The sequence below is a fragment of the Gracilinanus agilis genome, chromosome 4 (genome assembly GCF_016433145.1).
Source record: "Gracilinanus agilis isolate LMUSP501 chromosome 4, AgileGrace, whole genome shotgun sequence".
Taxonomy (NCBI): Eukaryota; Metazoa; Chordata; class Mammalia; order Didelphimorphia; family Didelphidae; genus Gracilinanus; species Gracilinanus agilis.
In genome coordinates, this window is record NC_058133.1 from 438,268,816 (window position 1) to 438,292,810 (window position 23,995).

The 23,995-nt window shown below is 40.6% G+C and overlaps 1 protein-coding gene and 1 long non-coding RNA gene across 2 annotated transcripts in view; one reads left to right on the top strand and one right to left on the bottom strand.

The window, feature by feature from the left end:
- DEDD (death effector domain containing) overlaps positions 1–211 on the bottom strand; it is a 12,572-nt gene extending 12,361 nt beyond the window's left edge. The window contains exon 1 of the mRNA XM_044671960.1: positions 144–211. The gene's annotated coding sequence lies outside the window, so the exon portion shown is untranslated. The remainder of the gene's footprint in view (positions 1–143) is intronic.
- Positions 212–380: 169 nt separating this feature from the next.
- Positions 381–23,995, top strand: part of LOC123243842 — a 28,867-nt gene continuing 5,252 nt past the window's right edge. Inside the window, exon 1 of the long non-coding RNA XR_006506058.1 lies at positions 381–457. This is a non-coding gene — a long non-coding RNA (uncharacterized LOC123243842). The remainder of the gene's footprint in view (positions 458–23,995) is intronic.

Below are 23,995 nucleotides of genomic sequence, written 5' to 3' on the forward strand. Positions count from 1 at the left end.
CGCGGCAGCCCGACCCGTCTCCGCCCCTCCCCTCCCCTCGGCTCCCCCGGGTTGGGCCCGTAGTCGCCGCCTCCCCTTCCCCACCCCCAGGGCCCACCGCCTCCCAGCCCCGCCCCTCCTCCGTTCCCCCTCCCGGGCCTCACTCTCGGCTCAGACTCGGCGCCGCCATGTTGGGTCCATCAGCTCCGCTCTCCCGGGCCTCGTCTCGCGGAGCAGCATCCGGGCTCTAGCCGTCGCCTCCGCCACCGCTACCGCTGCTGCCGCCGCCACCGCCACCGCGGGCGTGAGGAAGGGGGAGGGCACGGAGACGGGCGGGGGTGGCTTCATCCGGGACACCTCGGCCTGTAACCTGGGCGGTTGCGGTGACTTCGACACCATTAAGAAGAATGGGGATGGGCAGCCATGTTGAGTGAGGGCGGCCTGGCAGTGACGGGAGCCCGAGAGCCCTGGCGTCAGAGTAAGTAGAGAAACTAGAGTCCGGCGGCCATTTTTGGTAGGGGCAAGTTGGGAGTGTTGGGGGTTCCTAGTGGTTTTGGCGTCGGGACCATAGAAAGGAATTGGGAAGGGTAGCCATGTTGATTGAGGAAAAATGGGTAGGGTGAATGCCCGGTTTGTTCTGGCTTCACTACTCTTGGAAAGAATAGGAAAAAGTAGCCATTGTGGATAAGGGCGGAACTGGGGAAGGACAGAGACAGAGACCGATGGAGCACCTAAACTCCTGTCTCCCTGATTGTTTAAAATGCAGCTGTTCAAAGTAAAAACCTAAGTCTCACACAAAATACACCCCAAAAAAAGGAACTGCAAAAGAAATTCAGTATAGGTATTATCAGAACCAAAGGTAGAGGGGATGAAGCACATGACCTGGAGTCAAAAGACCTGAGTCCAAATCTAGCCTCAGACACTCTCTAGCTATGTGACCCTAGGCAAGTCACTTAACCCCAGTTCTCCTCAATTTCTTCAACTTCAAAATGGAGATAACAGCACCCGCCTCCCAAAGGTGGTTGTGAGAATCAATTTAGATCATTTGCAAAGTGCTTGGCACATAGTAGGTGCTATGTAAATATTTATTCCCTTCTCCTTCAAGCCAGTTTTCCTGTTTCTAAAATATTTGCCCCACAGGAAGAATGTAAAATTCTTAAAATTCTGCGTGAATGACAGTTGTAATTATTAACTCATTTTAGGAATATGAGGATCCACCCTCAATAAAGAAGGCCAGAACTTCTAGACTGAATCAGTGTATTAACTAGTTGTGACCAGGGCCCAGACCTTTACCGGAACAGTCTGTTTATTAAAGATGTTTTGTTTTTTTTGAATCTTTTCAGTTGTGTCTGATTCTTTGTGACTTCATTTGAGGTTTTCTTGGTCATTTCTTTCTCTAGCTCATTTGACACCTCAGGAAACTGAGGCAAACAGAATTTGGTGACTTGCCCATGGTCACATAACTAGTGTCTGAGATCAAATTTGAACTCGGGGCTTCCTGTCTCCAGACCCAATAGCCTCTCTACTTTAGCACTAATGCTGTTCTACTGTCACCCCTATTCTGTGGGGCTTTGATAGTGGACCAAAATAGCATCACTATGTCAGTAAATGTATAGTAGGGCATGCTGGGGCTAATCAGAACAATATGAGCAGGGAAGACTACCACAGGTTGGGCACAGATAACCCATATGAACATTTAGTTTGGAGATGCTTATTGAATCCCCAAAATTCTGCTTTGCTAAAAATCCCTGCATGCTAGTTTGGAACCATTCTAGTGTCTCTACAACCTAGTGATTGTGGAGCAGCTTCCGGCAAGCTCCTTTGAAAGAAACATCCTCCTCCTTCACCTTCAATGGGAACCTTTTGGAGAGGGTGGTGATAGTGAGAAATGTCCTCAGGCGCATGGAAGGGGGAGGGGAGCAGCCCAACCCCTCATCCTTTTGGTGGTAAAAAACTGGCAACCTCTGTCGGATAGTGCCCATGCTAACTGAGAGGGCTCTGAGTGCCACCCCAGCATACATGCCATGGGTTTGCCAGTATAGCCCTGGATTATCTCCAGCAATGACTGGTGTGGCTGCATCTTCTGGACATATTGAAAACTTGTCTATCTGAAAAAACACAGAACCACCAAAGCAGTTGCAAAAGATGGCATCTTTAATCAGGACAAGGAGATGGTGCGCTTGTGGCCACCATACAGAGCCACCCAGCTCAGAGACACTGGGAACATTGTCTCCTGAAAACACCAAGAATGAGAATTTCGATCAAACTGAAGAATTTATGGTTCTACTTATACCTTAGGGGGAATATCACCAAAGAGAAACAACTTATTACTTCAGAGCTTGGGGAAAAGGTGGTAGCTAGTGGTTAGGATACCTGGTAGCAGCCTAAATATAGTAAGAGAAACTAAGAAGACAAAAGAGTACTTAAGACTTGGCTACATCTACCCCTTCTATCGAAGGTGCTCAGTGGGGGCTTGATGACCAGTCTGGAAGTTTCTTGGAGGTAAATTCCCATGGGACAAGGGTGAAGGGAACATAAGTGCTAACCAATCCTGGGATGCTGAAATGCCACACTGAGTCCTCATGGCAAGGGTCAAGTATAAAACAAGATATTGTTGTAAAGGCAGTTTTCTTGTGGCCATATCAGGATCTCACAGGGTTAATAAATGTTCAAATCTTCAATGGAAAAAATAATTAGTGGGATCTCTACCAAATTAACTAAGTTAATCTGGCATTGTTCAACAGACTGTCTAAGAAGCTTCTGCCACTCCAAACAGAGACCATTCTGAAGCTTCTGATTATCCTTACAACCAACATGAGAATTTACATTTCAAAAGTGCAGCACTAGTTAGATAGTAGAAGGTATTGCCAGTCCTGCTGTCTCCTAGTTAACTTCTCTATCAAGTATCTTCTTTCTTTCATCTTTTTTTTCAATTTCCTTAGCAAACATTTCAGAGATGTCAAAAATGTGAACTTTGTAACAGAAAATTGTTATTAACCTAGGACTGATCACTTTGAACCCAATTCCTTGTGTAGTCTTTTTTCTTTCCTTCTCTTATTTTCTTAAGTTCCATATTTTGAGCCCACAGTTCCCCTGTAGTTTAGGGCCATGCCCTGACCTCTTATGTTGTGCTGGCCACAACAAAGGGTAAATTTGGTGTTTCATAAAACAAGGTTGTCAAGACAAACTAGAGGAAAGGCGAGCTTATAACGCACTATAAGGAACCCAACTGAATGCTATCCCCTATCTAAGGGGAACTTTATGAGGACCACATAAAGGAAGAAAAAGGACTTCCAGCAAACAGTTCTTTCTTTGCCACAATTGCTCTCTAAACTTGAATTTACCTTCTGTAAGAGTTTAAAGGGGTGGCCGCCAAATTGTAATAATTACAATTAAAATTATGAGGCCATTAGTAGCTTTAACAATTTAGTTTAATTGAAATAGATAGTAAAATGAGGGAAATATAGGAAGGAGGTAGAGAATTGCTTAGACTACCACCCTAGAGTCTGCTATGATGAAATTCAGCTCACCACCAGCAAAAAGCTTAATCTTTAGTTAGAAGAATGTGTGGAGTCTCTTCAGCAAGAGTCCCCAGAGTGAGGGCACCCTTCAGGCCGAGTCACCAACTGAGTCTGAATCTGAGTCCAATAAACCACCAATAATGCAAGAGAGACTGAGCAGTGGCTGGGTCCCAGATTATATGTAGTTTTCTCCACACATTGGCTTTCCCATGTCATACCTCAGGAACCAATCATAGTTCCTTAATTTGTCTGGCACTGCTCAGAGGGGAATTGCATGTGGGATCAATTTCTTATCTCTGAGGGTGTGAACTTTCTGTCATTGATAAAGAATCTTATAGTTCTTGGCTAAGTTAAAAGGGTGAGGAATTCAAAGTTTCTGATTGATTAAGTTAAAAAAAGGGGGGGGGAGTGTTAATTCCCTTTTCACATTTCTCTCTGTGTTCTTGGGGTAGACTGTGCTCTGAATTTGTGTAAACTTTTTAATATACTTGTGTCAACATGGAATATAAAAACCCCAAATTTGTAGCCACATGGAATCTGAAAGCCCCTCAAGTTAAGTTAGCTTGAAAGTTGAAGAATCCAAGTTTGACCTTGTCACATGAGTTTCTCCCTGAGGGAAATCACAACTTCACACGTTTTGGTTTAATAGACCTTAAAGTGGTTTAGGTGGAACTAGCAAATCTCAACAGGTGTTAAGTACCCATTTTGGCCCTAGTAGTTGCTCCTTTTTGTGTCAATGTCCTTTAGGTAGGTAGCCCAGCCTTTGACTAGATCTTTCCCTTTTGTGTAAAGTATCAGCCTCTCCCTAATAATCCTGTCTTAAGACTCTTCATCTCCTTTGTAGCCATTGTAAAGCCAATTAACTATACTCCCATCCTGAGTCCCTTAAACAGTATATAAATCTCCCAAATTCTGTGGCACTTTGGAGCTGTCAATCTAGTGTGGTTGCCACTTCCACGGGTTGGTAGCCAGAGCAGCCAGTCTCAGGGCTCTGTGTGGGTTTGTAGCACACAGCTCTGCCTGGAGGTCTTGAGGAATTATGCCAAACCCCTCTCTTTAATTAGAGACATGGTTTTTCTGACTATTTTATAGTAATGTGTTTTTTCTAGTTTAACACTACTAATACTAATTTCTGAAAGCTAATTAAGATTATCAGGCTAATTAGGGTACTTACCAATGAGTCCTCTTGACTGAGTAGTATAGAAAACTCTCCAAACTGATAAGAGAAGTAAATCAGCCACCCTGGAGGTCCAGGGGCAGGGTATGTAGAGGTCCAGCCTCTCCAGCAATCCCGAGTGTATACTAAAAGGATTGCTCCTGACCAGGTGTTGGTCTTCTTGGGAACTGATCTCTATTATAATGGGGGAAACTCCTAAGACTAAAAGGGTACTTAACATTTGATTAGGTCTGCTAGCCCCACCTAAACTGGGATTATCAATTACTTTAAGATCTATTGTTCAGTCAGAAATTGGTTAGTGTGAGACCTCCCTCTGCAAATTTGAATGGTACAGGGGCAAACTTGGGGTCTCCAGATTTCATTGACAGTAGGAAGATCTGAAGAAAGAGAAGATAGTTCAGTTTACAAACTAAAATATTTTTAATAATGTTTTTGTTATAGCAACAGGCTTATCTTTAGATATAATATTCAGTAATTTTAAAATTTTGCTTTCTATGATTTATTACTTTATAAATAAACTAAAATCACATGTATATTTTCCTTCTTTACTATGTTAAACAGATAAATTTAAAAAAGAAATACATTTGTCTTCTCTTTTACTGTTATACTAACCCTTAAAATTTTTTTTCAGCGAATTTTAACTGGACTAGAACTAATCACCATATTTTTAATATAATTATAAATTCTGTTATACCCAAAATTTAATACCCAGATTCAGTCGTGGCCAAAGGAATCACACTGACAATGCAATATGCAAGAAGAGGCTCATTCTTTACTAGCAAATATGCTAGGGTCAGGAAGCAGAGAGGCATGCCTGAACCAACCCGGAGGCTTCTTCAGCCAGGGGTTTATATAGAAATGTTTGGGGAATATAGAATGTTTGTATTGTTGGTACATACATAATCAGCAGGGTAGTGTCGGACAGGTGGTCAGGAAGAATCTGGCAAGGGGGGTTTCAGGGTCTGGGGTCAGGATGCATTTGACAAACATTCATTAAGGAGGTAAATATTGTTAAGGAGGTAAACATAGGTAAACACTCCTCAAGAAGGTAAATATTCATCAAATAAGATAGTTTCAGTTTTAGGCTTATCGTAGGGGGAGATAAGGAAGACTGTACTGGGAAACATTGGGGGTTGGGGGTGGCTTGCCTAGGCTAGAAATAGTTCAGTAGTCTGTCAGACTGATTTTTAAGTCCAACAATTCAAATAGTACACATTTGGAAAAATGGAACCACTTTATGGGAATTCATTATTTGAACTAATTGGGATCTAACTGTAATCTTTTTGATTCTAGGGATAATTTCCCTTTTTTCCTTTTTTTGTATATGCATCTTTTACTCCCTCCCTCAGTGATTTCTTTGGTTTAAGGAAACTCCTCTTACTGTTATAGTTCAGACAGCTGCTGGGGTTGTTGATTTGTTAATTCTACTTCTTTGTTAAGTGGGAGGGTTCTGTTTGTCATAGAAGAGGAGGGAGAAGGAGGTTCATTGAGAAATGACTGACATATAAAAAGTAAGCATCAATAAAACATCTACTCTAAAAGAACCTGAGTCAAGAAGGCATTTATTAAGTACCTGCCTTGTACCAAGCATTGTGCTAAGCACTGGAAATACAAATAAGAAAAAGTCCCTGTCCTTAAAGGGTTTACCATCAAATGGATAAGCCTACATACAAAAAGAAGCTAAAAATGGAGGAGGGTACACCAAGGGGTACTTGCCTTGGAGGCATGATGGCCCCAGGGGTCAAAACTATGCTGAGCTGTTGTTGGAAAATGAAATTACCTAGAAAATTCTAAGCCATCTATAAAGCGAGGCTTTGAAAGTTTATTGTTTCACCATCAGCCACACTAATCAGTAATAAGGACATGAACCCAGAGAGTTTGGGCTGAACACTTCCACAGTGTTCTCAACAGATTGTCATCAATCAATGTTGGAGTCATCAAAATGGATGCTTGATCTAGAAATAAAGGGTGACACCATAAATAAATTAGGGGAACATGGAAAAGTTTACCAGTCAGACTTGTGGATAAGGGAAGAATTTATGAACAAACTAGACATAGAGAACATTATGAAAAACAAAACGGATAATTTTGATTATGTTAAATTAAAAAATCTTTTATAAAAACAACTGATGCTAACATGATTAGAAGAAAACAAATTTGAAAAAAAAATTATTGCAAGTGATTCTGACAAAGGCTTCATTTCTCAAATATATAGAGAACTGAGTCAGATTTATAAGAATACAAAGCATTCTCCAGTTGAAAAATGGTCAAAAGTTTCGCAGGAAGTTCTCAGAGGAAGACATTAAAACTATTTATAGGCATATGAAAAAATGCTCCAAATCATTATTGATTAAAGAAATAAAAATGAAAACAACTCTGACATACCATCTTATACCTCTCAGCTTGGCTAAGATGACCAAGAAGGAATATGATAAATGTTGGGGGCGGGTATGGGAAAATTGGGACACTAATACACTATTTGTGGAACTGTGAACTGATACAACCATGAAACCAGATTCAAAGAGCTATAAAACTAAACATGCCCTTTGACCCAGAAATATCACTACTGGGCCTGTATGCCAAAAAGATCAGAGATAAGGATATTAACTTGGAAAAAACACAGAACTATTAAATAGTCCACCAAGTCTTTAATCAGGAGAGAGATACTGTTCAAAATTTGGGCCTCCACACAGAGTCAAGTGCCCAAAACCACACAGAGCTGAAAGCCCTGGTACTCTGGTAAACAGTTTCCCTGGGAGAAATCACCACAAAAGATGATGGCTTAGAAGAACCATGAAAATTGGGGAACTTATATACCTCTTGGGAAACTGGGGACAGGGGAGTATGGCTGAAGAGTTGTGGTATATAGTTGTAATGAAATATTGTATATAAGAAATGAGGAACAGGATGAGTTCAGAAAAACCTGCAAAGATTTATATAAATTGAAGCAAAATGAAGTGAGCAGAACCAGGAGAACAATATACACAGTAACAGAAATATTATATAATGATCAATGGTGAAAGACTATTATGAGCAAAGCAAGTTCCCAAGATATCCACAAGAGACCTATGAAGAAAAAAATGCAATCCACAGCAGGGAAGGAACTGTTGGAGTCTGAGTGCAGTCCTAAGCATGCCATTTTCTACTTTATTTCCTTTATGAGAGTTATAAGGGGGAAAAGGGGTTTTTTGATTGGATATATTAATATTTAAAGGTGTAGTCGCTAAGGAACTGAATAAATACCAATTCCTAAAATGATTTTAGTAATTTATTTACAAAATAGAGAGTGGAAGTAGAGAGATGAGAAGAGGGTAGAGTAAAAGATCTAACTTAACTAGATTTGTATTCAAGTCTGGGATTTACTCCAGGCAGAGCTCTGGAGGCCCAGCAGGAGAGCCTAAAAGTCAATTAGCAAGGGGTTTAGCCACTAGGGCTTCTCCCAATCAAGGGAGTCTCGGAGGCTAGTACCTCCAAGAAAGTTAAGGTAGTCAGCCTTCTTCACTCACCATGTGTAGTTTTAAGGGAAAGATTTAAGAACAGTCTCACCAAGATCTCAGGGTCTCAGGTCCAATGCTCCTCCAGGTCCAAGACAAACAAGAAAAAGCCAAAAAGCTCCAAGCCGTGAACAAGAAGAGAGCTGAACTTACTGAACTCTCTTTTAAAGGGGCTTCTTTTGCGTCACTTCCTGTGCCTTCCTCTCTTACTTTACATGTCCAATCACAGCAGATGCTTTTCTTAGGACTGCCCAGGAGGCAGCCAGTAAATTCTGATTTGTCACTCACTCTAGCACACATGGATCACAGACCTCCCAACTTGTGAGTTAAGTGGAGTTTACACTTTTGGTGATTAGATTTGAGAATGGGCAAGGTAGATTTAATTTCATTATCACAGAGTCATATTGTATATGAAAATGTCTTCTGTCACCTCATAAGCAATATGGAAATATGTACTTCATGAAAGCACTGGTATAATCTATATCAAAATATCACCTTGGGGAGAGAAGGAAGGGAGAAAATATGAACCCTAAAATGTCAAAAAACAATTGTCAAAAATTGTTTCTACCTGTAACTTGTAAGATTTAAATTAATGTCCAATACTTCAAGTATTATTTTTATAAAATTTATTATCTGACAAAACAGAACTACGTGACTAAGTTTTTCTACTTGCTCAACCATCCCAAAGCTGCAACAGAAAGAAAAAAAAAAAAGTGAGAGGCAGGGCTACACCAAATTTATATCCTGTCTACATCAGCAGGTAAGGACAGGAAGTGAGTAGGATGCTAGGGATCACAGTTTTGCTGGGGTTCATAGTTTTTAGGGTAACAGATTCTAATTACACAAACTGAAAAAATAAATTTTTTTAAAAATCAGTGCTGCTAATGCATTGCTGGTGGAGTTGTAAATTGATCCAGCCAATCTGGAAGGCAATTTGGAATTATGCCCAAAGGGAATTAAAAGAATGCATGTCCTTTGATCCAGCAATACCACTACTAGGTTTGTTGTAAACCAAAGAGATAAAAAAATGAGAATGGACCTGTTTGTACAAAAATATTTATAGCTCTGGGACCACCTGGTTAAGGGTCCCAAGGGGGTAAGAATGCAAATGAGCTCAGGAGAACTGATATAAATCAAGTGGCCAGTGGCTAATTTGTCGAAGAGGGTGATGTTACTTATAGGAAACAGAGTTGTTACTATGTTTAGCAACCAATCATACCGAGTTGCTACCCCAACATATCCATCCACACGGTTACAGGCAGTTACAGTTAGTAATGAGCAACCAGTCACAGAGGTCTTAAGGAAAACAATGCATCCTGTCAAGGTATTGATCTATAGGTACAATCTCATATTGTGATTGGAGAATCTTGATATATACAAATGATGTTTTCTCTACAACCCAAACTTGTCTAAGCATATCTTTGTTCATGTCCATGCCTGCATACCTTTCTTAGTTCATCCCTAGGTCACTTAGGCCTATTCACTGTACTAGGCTTATTCAGTGTACTATGGATCCTTACTTTGGGGCCCAATAACTTAGGGATCTATCAGCTATGCTTTTTGTGGTGGCAAAAAATTGGAAACTGAGGAAGATGTCCCTTGATTAGGGAATGGCTGAACAAGTTGTGGTATATGATCGTGTCAGAATACTATTGTGCTATAAGGAATGATGAACCAAATAATTTCAGACTGACATGGAGTGAAATAACAGAACCAGGAGACCATTATAACAGTAACTGAAACATTGTGGATGAACAAATGTAATAGCCTTTGCTACTAACAGCAATATAATAATCCAGGACAATTCTGAGGGACTTATGAAAAAGAATGCTATCCACAAATAGAGCAAGAACTATTGGAGTAGAAATGCAAAAGAAAACATGATTTATCACTTGTTTATTTGGGTATGATTTTGGGTTTTGGTTTTAAAACATTACTCTTACAAAATGAATAATATAGAAATAGGTTTTGGGTGATAATACATGTATAGCCCAATTGGAGGGGGGAGGGAGGCAACGTGAATCACATAACCTTGGCAAACTTATGTGTAAATTTATTACCAGAATAATATAAAGAAAAAAAATCAGTGCTGGAGCTATTGACCATATATATGCCTGTCAGACTGAATTAATTCCCTCTGTAGCCAAATGTTTAGCTAAAGAAGAGGCTTTGAATGTTACTTGGTTCCTCTTCTGTGGCAAAGCACCTGCTGCTAATATCATTCCAGCAGAGATTTATAAGGCTGGGGGTCCACTGATCATTCAAAATATGTCTAAAATCTTTCCAACAGTGATGTCATTTTGGTCCTCTTCAAGTGCCAACTATGTTATACACAACGATGGTCATTTAGTACAGTGTATTGTGTACTGAAGAAATAATGTCCCTAATTGAAGGAATAATGTGGATAGATGGTGTTATCCACACTAGGGAACTGGTTTGGATACTTATTTGGCTGTTGATAAGTATCACAATTCCCTTTGGTGAAAGAAAACGAAGTTCACTTCCCTCCACTTGACCAGTGTGCATAAAAGCTTTGGAGACTATGTTATAAGAAAGCAGTATCTATATTTATTAGAAATCAAGGTAGACTGTGAGGATTAAACAAAAGGATACCCTGACTTTAATTTCTTATACTTCACCCAGCCAATCTAAATCCATCTCTTCCAAATCACTTCTGTTCGTCCAGCTACGCTAACAGCTCCGTTTCTAGCTAGGTTTCCCCCCAAACACTCACTAAACTACCTGGATATAATCTTCAATCTTTAGTTTAGTTGTTTCTCTAAGAAGTTGTCTCTAAAATCTACTAAGAGTGGCCTCAAGATGGCTGAGTCGGCCCAAAGCTGGATCTGACCCTGAGGTAAAAACCCCAGAGCCCAATAGACAGGATCTTCAAATAAAACTTCAGACAAGTTGGTAAACACAGCAGGTATGACTAGATCTTCCTTAAGATGCTCTCCAGTTGAAAAGGAACCTCCAAACTTTCACAAACAGGTTAAGGTAAGGTAGTCCAGGAAAGCTGCCCCTTCTTCTTCCAGCTCAGGAACAGGAAGTGGACGTTTCTCCCTCAAACTCCTTCCTCCTCAGCTTTATGCATTCCAGAATTCTCTCCAGGGTTCCTGGCTTGAGCTCAGCACTTTGGAGATAATTTACAATCCTCTCAAACTTACTCTTATCAAAATTCAACTCTCCATAATCCTATTCCTATAGTACCTAATCTATTCCACCACTGACATACAATATTATAAAGAAAAACAAATTTGAAAGATTAAGATCAATGAGGTGACCAACTGTAATTTCAGATAGCATAGGATGAAATTTGTGATTCAGCTCCTAAAAGGAAGGTGATGGACCTAAGGTACAGAAAGAAACATACATTTTTGGGTATAGCTATTGTATGGATTTGCTTTACTTAACTATTCTTATTTGTTACAAGGGTTGTTTTTCCCTCTCAGAGTTTAGTTGAGGGACAGATATTAGAGAGCATTAGCAGTGCCCCTTAAAAAGAAGAATATTGAAACATTTTTCAGAATGCATAGAAGGGGATAGAATAAAGCATAGGCAAGCAAGACAGTTTTGAAAATAACATGGAATTGTAACTTTTTTTTTTTTTTAAGCAAGTGGTATGAAGCAGGTAAGTGATTCAGTGAGTAGAGAGCCAGGCCTAGAGATAGAGAGTTTGGCTTCAAGAAACCTGGGCAAGTCACTTAACCCCCATTGCCTGGCCCAGTGATAGTGAACCTATGGCATGAGTGCCAAAGATGCCATGCAGAGCACTCTATGTGGGCACTTGGCCACCCTCCCTACACCCCACCCTCTAGAGTTTGTTACTAGAAAGACTGAGGGACTCCAGTGGAGCTGCTCCCCTCCCCCTCTCCACTGTGCCTGAAGACATTTTTCACATCCCCCACCCCTCTGCCCAGCAGCCCTATGGGAACACACATGGGGTAAGGTGGGCAGCTCATAGGTAGCAGAGTTGGAGGGAAGTAGAGTGCTTGGGTCATTTCCCACCCCTTCTCTACACTTGCTGAAGACATTCCTCACTTCCTTTACCCCTTTGCCCAGCAGCCCAGTGGGAGAGCCTTCTCCTTCCCCTATTTAGGTGTATGAGGGGATTATTATGTTTGGACTAGATATATAAGTCAGATTAATTGCCAGAAGTTGATTAACTCAATCTCAAAATAAAATAGACCCAAGTCAGGATGACTTTTATGGTGGCTTATTTACAATTAGGAAGGTTGAAGGTAGGGAAATTGGTAAAGAGAAACTCCGGCCCGGCCAGAGGCTCAAACCAGGTAGGGATTTAGAGGCCCCAACAGAGGGGCACAGAGGTTAATTAAACAAGGCTTCTAGCCACAAGGCCTCCTCTAAGAAGAGAGGCCTCCCTGAGGCTAGAGCCTCCAGAAACACCAAGAGAAGAGAAAGAGAGTCAGCCTGACTTATCCACATGACAATTCAAAGGGAAGCAGTCTGAGGTCTCACCAGAGATCCTTCCACACCAAGTTCAAAGCACCAACTGCAACTCACAGGAAGTTACCATCATATTTAAAAGATAGCAGCTTTTGTCACTTCCTGTGTCCACCTCCAATTTCAAGTGGACAAATAGTAGCCTCAGAACTGTTTTGGGCTGCCCAAGGGGCAGTCACTTGTTTTTGATTTGTCACTGAACTATCACGTGTGGGTTACAGAGCTCCCCCCTCCCCACTTAATTCTAAGTTGGGTGGGATGACATTATTTCTGGTGGCTAGAGGCTAAATAAATGAATGAGGGTAAGCTAATTCCATTTACTCGTAGGGTAATGGGTGGGGTGGGGAATACCAGGCACTGGGGGAGCAGGGGAGAGGTAGGGCAATGATTATCTGGGTGTGGGGGGAACAGGTATGTGTTCTCTAAAAGGTTCACTATCACTGGTTCACCATCAACCCTTACCATTTCTGCTTTAGAATCAAAAACTTAGTATTGATTCTAATACAGAAGGTAAGGATTTTTTTTTTAAAGCAAGTGGTATGAAATGGAAACTCAGTTTCATATGCAAACCTCTTTTTTTGTGTTTTGTGTACGTAGAAATGTCCTTTTTGGTAAGTTTAAGTTCAGAAAATAAAGTATTATTGCCAAGAAGTGCCCCACTGGTGACCAATCTGTTGAACATAGCTTATCATAGTAACAGAATCATAGATCACTGAAGTGATGGAGAATTGAAGAATCTTGAGAATGTGACCTTTGGAAGGCTCACTTCTGCTCCCTAGGCTGCAATAGGGCTTTCTCTGAGGCTGAATCCCAACCTTCCTGACAAGGTTTCCAAATTCTAGCAATTTGACATCTATTGCAAATCAGAATAGAGAGTTCACTCACAATTGCAATCTGTAAAAAGACCTTCTTGAAGGGAAGAAGTAGGGCAGCATTTTTTAGCCTAGCCACCTATGCACACTTGACAATCTAGGAACTTGCCTGTGAGGAGAGTAAACACAGACCCTATTATGAGATAAGGCGGATATGAAAATAGAGTCTTACAATGGAAACACTAACTGCAAGGGAAGATACCATTTTATACCCAGTATAATAGTAGTTTTCAACCTTTTCAAGTATGACAATGTCTTTTTAATATGAGAAAAATTTCATCCCTTTCTCTACCCCAAGTGCTAGTAGTTGTATCTGTTCATTGAGAAAAGATATAGCAAAAAGCTAGGACTTTTGTAAGTCTTTAAAATTAATTTATAATAATAGCTATTGTAATAAGTATGCTTTAGGTTCAGTCTCTCAGGCCTTTTAACCCTCCCTTACAGTTCTAAGTAAACACTCAAGGTTGGAATTTTTCTTCTCTAATGCTGTTGGCTTGCCCCCTGCTGCTTTTGTTTCCCTCCCTATTAGCTTCCTGTGACTAATGTTCCAATTCTGTTGAAAATCAATTGCTTGTAGATAAGAATATTTACTTTGAAGTTATAGCAAGAAAAAACATACAAATATTTCTCCTCAACACCCTAGGGGCACACTCTCCCCTACCCTACCTTGGTCTCTGAGAAAGTTGGCTTATTAATTTCAGAACTTGTATGGCAGTGATGGCAAACCTATGGCACTGGTGCCAAAAAAAGGGTGTGCAGAGTTCTCTCTGTAGGCATGCCTAACATCACTTGTCAGAGTTCCTTACTAGAAAGGCAGAGGGACTGGGGGTAGGGGTGGAGAAGGAGCTGTTCCCTTTCCCCTCTCCATATGCCTGATGACATTCCTCACTTCCCAATACCTCTGCCCAGCAGCCCAATTAGGAGTACTTCTCCTTCCTCTGAGGGGGAAAGGCACTGGGGGGGGGAGAGGTGGGGGGGAGGGGCAGCTCACATGCTGCATGAGGGTGTGGTGCAAACGGGAACCTCTTGAATCTGTGTCGAAGGTGGTTCCCATGGTGGGGTTGAAGAGGAGCATAGCTCACAGCATGGCACATAGCTGGAGGGGAGCAGAGTGCTCAGGCCACTCTCCTCTCCCTCTCCACATGTGCCTCTCATCACTCATCCCTCTGTCCAGCAGCCTAATGGCAGCACTTTCTCCCTCCCCTGTCTAGGGTAAGGGGGAGGTCAGAGGGGGGGTGGTAAGATGGCACTCAGTTGGTGGGGGGGGGGGGCCTGCACTCCATCTCTAAAAGACTCACCATCATTGCTATATAGCATCAATTCCACCAAATTTTCATCTAAAGGTATCAGATGAGTCCTTGTGTCAGCAGTTCTCACTGCCTGGGTTCTTAAGGTCACTCCTTGTCCTATAAGGTATTGATGCTGAGTTGGCTGCAAAACCTGACATGGTTCCCAACTTTCAGATTCCTGGATTCTTGATATCTTGCTCCCCTGAAGTCAGAGCCTCTACATTAATTAATCTTTGTCCTTGGAGGGAGAGGCTTCTCCCTAAAGAGAATTGTTCCCCCACTTCCATGAGGTTTGTGTTTGAAAATTTTGAACAAAAAAAAATGTTTTTTTAATTTCCCCAATTTGGGGGCAGCTGGGTGGCTCAGTGGATTGAGAGGCAGGCGTAGAGATGGGAGATCCTAGGTTCAAATCTGACCTCAAACACTTCCCAGCTGTGTGACCCTGGGCAAGTCACTTAACCCCCATTGCCTAGCCCTTGCCACTCTTCTGCCTTGGAACCAATACAGAGTATTGATTCTAAGACAAAAAGTAAGGGTTTTTTTCGTTGTTTTTTTTTTTTTTTTTTTTTTTTTTAACCCTTGTACTTCGGTGTATTGTCTCATAGGTGGAAGATTGGTAAGGGTGGGCAATGGGGGTCAAGTGACTTGCCCAGGGTCACATAGCTGGGAAGTGGCTGAGGCCGGGTTTGAACCTAGGACCTCCTGTCTCTGGGCCTGACTCTCACTCCACTGAGCTACCCAGCTGCCCAAAGTAAGGGTTTTTGAAACATTTCCCCAATTTGAAAATTGGCAGGCATGAGTTTTGAATTCAACGTTCCAGTGTCACAAAGGCGGAAGAGCCCTTTGAGGTCTCAGTGAGGTATAAGCATTGTCTTTTCATTTGCTTCTCCAGCACCAGGAAGGAATCTCAGAACAATCAATGTGGCACCATCTTATACAGTCCTAAAATACTGATGAAAATAACAGTTTTCCCAAAATATAGAGTTAAACAAATTCAAAAAAGAATATTTCACAAAGTTTTTCAATGATTACTACTTTCTTAATACTCAACAAGTAGCTGGCTTGATGCTAGAAGCTGTCTTCCCTAAACCAAAAGTAATTAAAAAAAAAAAAGAAAGAAAATTAGCTCTGTGTCTCAGAAGAAAATCTGATCCTTATAGAGCTTCCCAGACCATGTAGGATTCTCTCAAAGGGATTTAAGACCTGGGGTCAACTGGAAGTCTGCTCCTCAGTCTAAGATGAGAAATGAACTATCCTCTTGACAGGGATAGCCTTTGTGGTATTCCCAGGACATCCTTCTGGGAATCTTCTGTTATTCTCTCATTGTATAAGGCCATCCTTGGTGGTTATGGAAATTTCCTATGGATCCCTATTCCAAAAGCAATCTAAAATATCCACCAGTGAAACCCTGCTACTGTAAGAGTAATCTTGCTGAAATTCTATAGTCATTCAATAATAGGACAAATAGACTTAATTAGAGAAAATAACATACAAGGTCAAATAAACCCCAAAGACAAGTGAGGCCTATAGGAAAAGGAATTAATTACTAAAGATTGATTTCTTGGGCTTTTTAGGCAAAGGCAAATCTAGTCCTATAAACTTACAGGTCATATGGCTCTCACAATAAGACAACCAATCTAGGTCAGTTCAAATGCCAAAAGAAAATACAGATTTTTTTCAAGTAGGCACCAGTGTTTTAATGATGCAAAGTTCATGTTTCTCATATCTCTCAGTATGAATGCTTTAACAAGGTTCAGTAATACAACAAACAATAGTACTTAAACATTTAACAAATTAATGATTGAAAAAGTCATCTCAGAAAGAACTGCCTTGAATGGGAAAGACACATGGAAAAACTATTGCACAATTATTGCCTAAAACAAAAGAAAAAAATTTTTTTTTGCCAGTTGCTGTAAGATCCCATACACTAGGGGGCTGCTAGTTGGCTCAGTGGATTAAGAGCCAGGCCTAAAGATGAGAAGTTCTGGGATTCAAATGTGGTCTCAGATACTTCCTGGCTGTGTGACCCTGGCCCAGTCACTTGACCTTCATTTGCCTTACCCTCATTGCTCTTCTGCCTTGGAACCAATACACAGCATTGGTTCTAATATTGAAGATAAGGATTTTAAAAAAAATCCCATGCTCTAGGGCAGCATTGGTGAAATACTGGCATGCATGCTGAAATATGTATCTAAATGATACTTGGTGGTATAGGGGATTTCAGATAGTCAAGGAATGATTGTTAGGACCAGTAATCATAAGTATCTCATGGTCTGGGAAGGTCAACAGGATAAATCTTACAGGATACCCAAATGATATAAAACAGGGTTTATTCAAGATAAGGGAAGGAAGGGAAGGGAATTAGGATGATCTAACTAAAGACTATAAATAAACTTCCCACCAAATCCAGTTGTTATCTTCTTAAAGTTGGTAGCTACACTATCAATAACCTCTCTACCTAAAAGTCCCAGTTCCTACCATACATACACCTTACTAACCAAATTCCCCCCTGGATGGTGAATAGAGTTGGAAAGATTGGAGGGTAATCAGGAACAGGGATCAAAGGGAAAGGATCTCACTGACAGATGGCTTTTAGATGTCTCTAGCAGCTCTGTAGGAATATCTGTCAATCAGTAGTAACAGGATACACACAGGTACACAGGAACAAATAGTTGGATCAGAAGGACAGGCATAAGAGAGGGAGAATAGTCAATCTTTAACAAGATCCACCCAAGGAGATCAAACTCTATCTCTCCAGCTTTCAACTGCTCTCAGAACAAGCTCACACTGTCAATTCCCTAGAATTCTGGAATCTTCCTGCTTCTCTACCTTTCCAGCAGCTCATGCTCCTACTCATTTCCTTATTTCCTTATAAGTTCCCCCCTTTGCACAAAGCCAAAATAGTGTTGAAAACAATATTATGGTATTTGTGCACCAACAAACTTCTATCCCACCTAAACTAAAATTCTTACCCAAAATAATAAATAACCTACACTCACCTATCTTATCCTATTTAATACTACTTTACTCTAAGGGATTTAAATCAAGGAAAGGAAAAAGGAAAATTATACAATGAACAGTTACAAAGTTCAAACTACAAATCAAACATATGCAAAAGCAAAATAAGCAGATAGTCAAGGAATGATTGTTAGGACCAGTAATCATAAGTATCTCATGGTCTGGGAAGGCCAACAGGATAAATCTTACAGGATACCCAAATGATATAAAACAGGGTTTATATGTACATGAGCATAGAGGAGTAGCTTCAGGTGTTTTAACCCAAACTTTGGAACCATACCAGCGTCCAATTGCTTATTATTCAGCTCAGCTAGACCCTATAGCTGCAGGTGCACCACCATGCCTTAGAGGTGTGGCTGCCACAGCTCTGTTAGTGACAAAAACTGTTGATCTAGTATTGGGATGCCCATTAACAATTATGTGCCCACATGAAGTGGAAGCATTACTGCTAAGACATAGAACACAGGCATTTTCTGATCAGAGAATTACAAGGTATGAAATAACCTTGCTAAATAATGAAAATATTACTTTAAAACGTTGTACAACCCTTAACCCAGTCACCTTACTTCCAGATTTACCAGTTTCAGAAGAACCTTTACATAATTGTGAAACACTATTCCATGGCTGAAAAGCCTCGAGACAATCTCCTGGACACTCCTTTAGAGAATCCTGATCTAGTTTTATTTACTGATGGCTCTTCATTTATGAGGGATGGCATACGCTACACTATATGGTCAGCTTCACTGCCCTCAAATCTAAGTGCTCAAGCCGCAGAACTCATAGCTCTAAAACATGCATGTATAATTGCCAAAGATAAAAAGGCTACAATTTATACGGATTCTTGATATGCATTTGGAATATGTCATGCAGTGGGTATGTTATGGCTCCAGAGAGGATTTTTAACCTCCGCTGGAAAATCTATAGCTAATGCAAAAATTATTAATGAAGTTCTTTCTGCTCTCCAGCTACCTAAAGCCCTAGCTGTAGTTCACTGCTCTGCTCATACAGGTGGCACTGACCCTGTCTCTAAGGGAAATAATCGGGCAGATATTGCTGCAAAGCTAGCAGCAATAGAAGGGCCTGAATTAATTTTAACATTAACAACCACTGATAACTTAAATTTATCACTTTCCTATGATGAGAAGGAAGTAACAAAATGGAAGCAGAAATTTAAAGCCAAACAGATAAATGGAGTATGGGTGTCCTCTGAAGGAAAACCCTTGCTCCCTAGACACTTTTATCACCAAATTTGCCAATCTATTCATAAAAATGGTCACTTTGGTACTCAGGGCATCGTGGACTCTGTTAAGAGAGTATGGATAGCTCCTGGCATAACCTCTATAGCCTCTAAAGTGTGTGCAGCTTGCCCTACTTGCCAAGCATATAATCAACACGCCTTTCGTGGCAAGGCTTTTGGTGGGCGTCCATTGGCTTACACACCTTTTGAGCACCTACAAATTGATTTCATAACAATGCCAAAGGCTGGACAATATAAATTCTGTCTGGTCATAGTGGATCAACTGACCAGGTGGCCGGAAGCATTTCCTACTGCCCGAGCCACATCAGCCTTTGTTGCCAAGGTACTTTTAAAAGAAATCATTCCTCGTTTTGGTCTGCCTGCACGTATTGACTCGGACAGAGGGAGTCACTTTACTGATTCAGTTTTATCTGAAATATATTCATGCCTGGGGATAACTCCAAAATTCCATGTACCATATCACCCCCAGAACTCAGGCCAAGTTGAACGGATGAACAGAGAACTTAAAACCATGATTGGCAAATTATGTAGTGAGACACATCTAAAATGGCCTGAAATTCTCCCTCTAGCTCTATTTTATCTTAGAAGCAGACCTAGGGGAGATCTACACATCTCACCATATGAGATGCTTTTTGGACATCCTCCTATACAGGCTAAACCTTTTTCTCCTGCATATACATCACTATTAGGAGGAAATACTTCTATTGCTTCCTATATACAGGAATTGCAACACAGACTGCGTGAACTCCATGAATCTGTAACTGCAGTACAAGCAGGACCAATAGACTTTTCACGACCTGAATCCAGGAGACAAAATATATATAAAGAACTTCCAGCGCACTGGGGCAACCCAGCCTTCATGGGATGGCCCGTTTGAAATTTTACTAACCACCCCAACAGCTATAAAGATCGGAGAAAAGGACTCTTGGATTCATTGCTCACATGTAAAGAGGGCATCTTCTATTGAACCTGATTGACTGTTTCCTGTTACCTGCATTGGAGATAACAGTTCATAGACTCATGGATGCTAATTTGGAATCATTGGTTTGTCTTGATTCTTTCCCTGATTTTATTTTAATTTTCTTATTGAGTCTCCTAATATCTTTTAATAGAATAATTGATATTTTTGTCTTTTTCTCATTTCTTGTACTTGAGTACATATAATCACTTAATTTTTTCATTATTTTTTGCAATGCTATAATTTTAATATATATATATATATAATTGCTGTAATATTACTGCTTACTCACAAGGTTTAGACTCCAAGAACTTGCCATGTATTGTTAAATGTTATGGGACTGTGATTAATGCTTCTGTCTAATTCCAGGAGAAGGGAACACATGAGCCATTAATAATGCTAAGAAAAGCACAAGGTCATGGAGACCGACCGACCAATCCAATGGGATTGCTGAGAACATCTGCACAGTGCCAAGGAGCACAAGTTTAAAGATCATACATATACAGGTGGGATTGAGGTACTCCCACACCAACACTGAGGACTTGAACTCAGTGTAAGAATCAAAGCTGCGACGCTTAACATATGTTAAGACATAGGACTCTCTGAACTACACTGCCAGTCAGGTACCACAGGTTGGCTATTATCTGGCTCACCCATATATTCCTGAGAGTAAAGGGAATGACAGACGCTTCCCTTGCATATAAATCTGGTCCTTTTTTCTCTCTTATAGAATGGCAACTTCCTGTAGTCTTAGCTGCAAATGGGTAAGTGCAGTATTACTGCATTGTATCCTACAGACTAGTAGGATGGAAATTATAATTGATTAGACCCTAATACAAGGGCCTGTTATAATTTTATTTTGCTTCCTTCAAAAAATTTTTATGTACATAACTTGATATTTTGATTTTGATTTTAATGCCTTTCTTTTTCAAAAGCTTCAATTTTCTTCTATTTGATTTTTATATTTTTTCTTTCTTTTTTTTTCTTTTGAATTTACTTATACAACCCCATGACTCAACTGTATATATTGAGCTGATCTGGGTATTTCTTTCTAAATACCCATGTCAGGGGGGATTGTATTTTTATAAAATCCAAGATTAATCGTATTTTTATTATATCCAAGATTTAATTTTGGTTTTGTTTGAGAAAAATTCTCAGGGAAAGAAAACTTGCTGATTACTTAATCCAGAAAATGAACTGTTTGCAGAGAGATGCCTGAAGAACCTACGTTTAATCAAGAGATCCAGAATAAACTTTGGGTTGCAATTGATTGAACTGATGGGGTTTGTTGCATCAAGTGATCCAGAATGAACTTTGGGTACTAATGAATGGACTGATGGGTTTTGAACAGCTACTTTAATTGTACATGATATGCCAATAGGGGACTGCCCCCAATTGGTTTCTTGTCAAACTCGCTTAGCAAAACATTGGTTTTGCTTTCTCTCTTTTCCACTTCCCTCTTATCTCTAACTATTGTAGTTAGAAGACCTTTGTGAGTAAAAGATGTTTGTGTAACATGATCACTTGGGGTGGCTAGGCACCCAATATGATCATCAGGGGGGATTGTGTAAATAGAATTAGCTCCAGCCCATTAATAGTCAAAATTCTACTCAACCCAAGCGTGCTAATGATGTCACCCTAACCTCCCTTAGTGGGGAGGGGAGACGAGTTACCCACACGTGACAATAAATAACAAATCAAGAATAAGGGACTGCCCTCTGGGCAGTCCAAATCAATGTAGAAACTGCCATTTGTCCATTTGAATTAGAGGTGGACCACAGGAAGTGATGAAAGACACTATCTCTTTAAGTAAGTTAGTGAACTTCCTGTGGGGGCAGTTGCCGTCTCGAACTGGGAGCAGAAGCATCTCCTGAGACCACAGACAGCTTACACTCTATATTATCACGTGGGTAAGTTAGGCTGACTTCCTTGGCCTAGCTGGGCCAATTCTAAACTCTGCCTATCTGGCTATTGGGCCTTGTGGCTTACAGCTTCATTTATTAAGCTTTATAACCTTCTTCTCTCTCCATCCAGGCCTTTGGCCTGGACTAGCCTCTCTCTTTTTTCTCTTTATTCCTACTTTTTACCTACCAGACTGTAAATAAACTCTTCAACCCAATGCTGACTTGGGTCTGATTTAATTACGGAATCAACCTAAATTGTTGATTCCTGGCGGCCACATATTTTAATATATATCTATAAATACCTAAATTTTCCTTCTTACACTTGCATTATTTCTGTGGCCTTCAGATTAGAAATCACTGCCTCAGCAAAATCCTTTAGCAGTATAAGGTTCATATTTCCACACCCTTCCTTAGGATGAGGATTTTAAAGAGGATTATCCTTCCTTACTAATTCTTTGTCTCATGGCTTATTTCAACTGTTCAAAACCTTTACCTCTGGTTACATTCTCTCTCTCTTCCCTACTCTATTGTTTTCAGGTAACAACTTGAAATAAAATACTACTAAGAGAGTGGTACCACTTTCTGACTGGGTCATTATTCATCCTTCATTTTTAAAAAGGACCAGTGACATCACAGGATGATGTCTTGACTTTTGCATGAACTGAATTTAAAGGAGGCAGAACTACCCAAAGTAATCAACCTCACCCTTTCTTACAGAGTCACTGAAGTTCAGTGGCTGTCAGTGGCCCAGGATTAAGGGCATGATCTTGGCTTCTTTGATGTCTGACCATGCTCTAAGAACCCTACAGTGCAAATTATTCTCATCTATCCATTCTGCTAGGAGAAATTTTCACATGCTTGTAGTAGGCATCTTCCTAACTCACTAGGTGTCACTTTCTGTTTATAGCTCATATATACCTCTTCATATGCCATCTTCTACATATAATTTCCCATCTTACCACATTCATGATGAGAAACTACCACTTTTTCTATTAAAATTTTAAAAATATTTTTCTGAATTTAATAACAAATAAAATGGACATTTCTATACAGAGAACAGAATAAGAGAATTGTATGTGAAACTTTTCCCTAGAATTAAGTATTAATGGATTAGTTTTAAGAGTTGTCTATCATTTATTAAGTTCAAGACACAGCACTGTGTTCTAAGGCCATGTTGGTAAACCTATTGCACAGGTATTGGAGGGGGCCACTCCCCTCTCTCCACACCCACCTGAGGATATTTCTCACATCACCTGTCCCTTGGCCCAGTAGCCCAATGGGAGCACTTCCTCCCTCCCCTGTCTAAGGTAAGGTGGGGCGCTCAAATGTGTGAAGATTGCAGTTTGGGTACTTGGTATCTAAAAGGTCTGCCATCACTGTTCTAGGGTTAGAAAAAGAAGCCTAAAATAGTCCTTGCCCTAATGGAGTAGACAACAAACAAACAAATGTGTATATATAAACTTTATATTGGATTAAAAGGTTAATCAAGGGTGGAGCCAAGATGGTGGAGTAGAAGCAGGGAAAGCTTGAACCACCATGAAAATCCTCTCCAACTAACCTTCAAATAATACCACAAAACAAATACTGTAGTGAAAGAAACATCAAAGAGATCGAGTGAAGCAACTTTCATACAGAAAACAACTTGAAAGGTAGGCAAAGAGGGTCTGGTTCAATGGGATGAGCACAGCCAGTAAGAGGCTACAACAAGGAGTATAGTCCAAGCCAATAGCAAGCCCCACCATCCTATATCTACTGTTCCAGGTTCTGAACCTGGGCTTAAACCAACATCCAGATCCTAAGACCCTGCCTAAGCCAATAGCAGTGCAACCCAACACATACACTGTAAAGTTCCAAGCCTGCAATAAGGACTGGAATCCTAGGCTGAGGCAAACTGTGAGGCACTACTGCTCTGTGCAAACTCAGAGCTAGGCCTGTATCCTCAATGAGGACAGTTCCCAGGGTGCTAGCTTGTGGGAGCCCAGACCTAGCTAGCCTTTACCAAAGCTTAAGGTAGAACCCTAGGGCAAGGCAGTGTGCCTGACCTGATCAAGTTCAGAGACA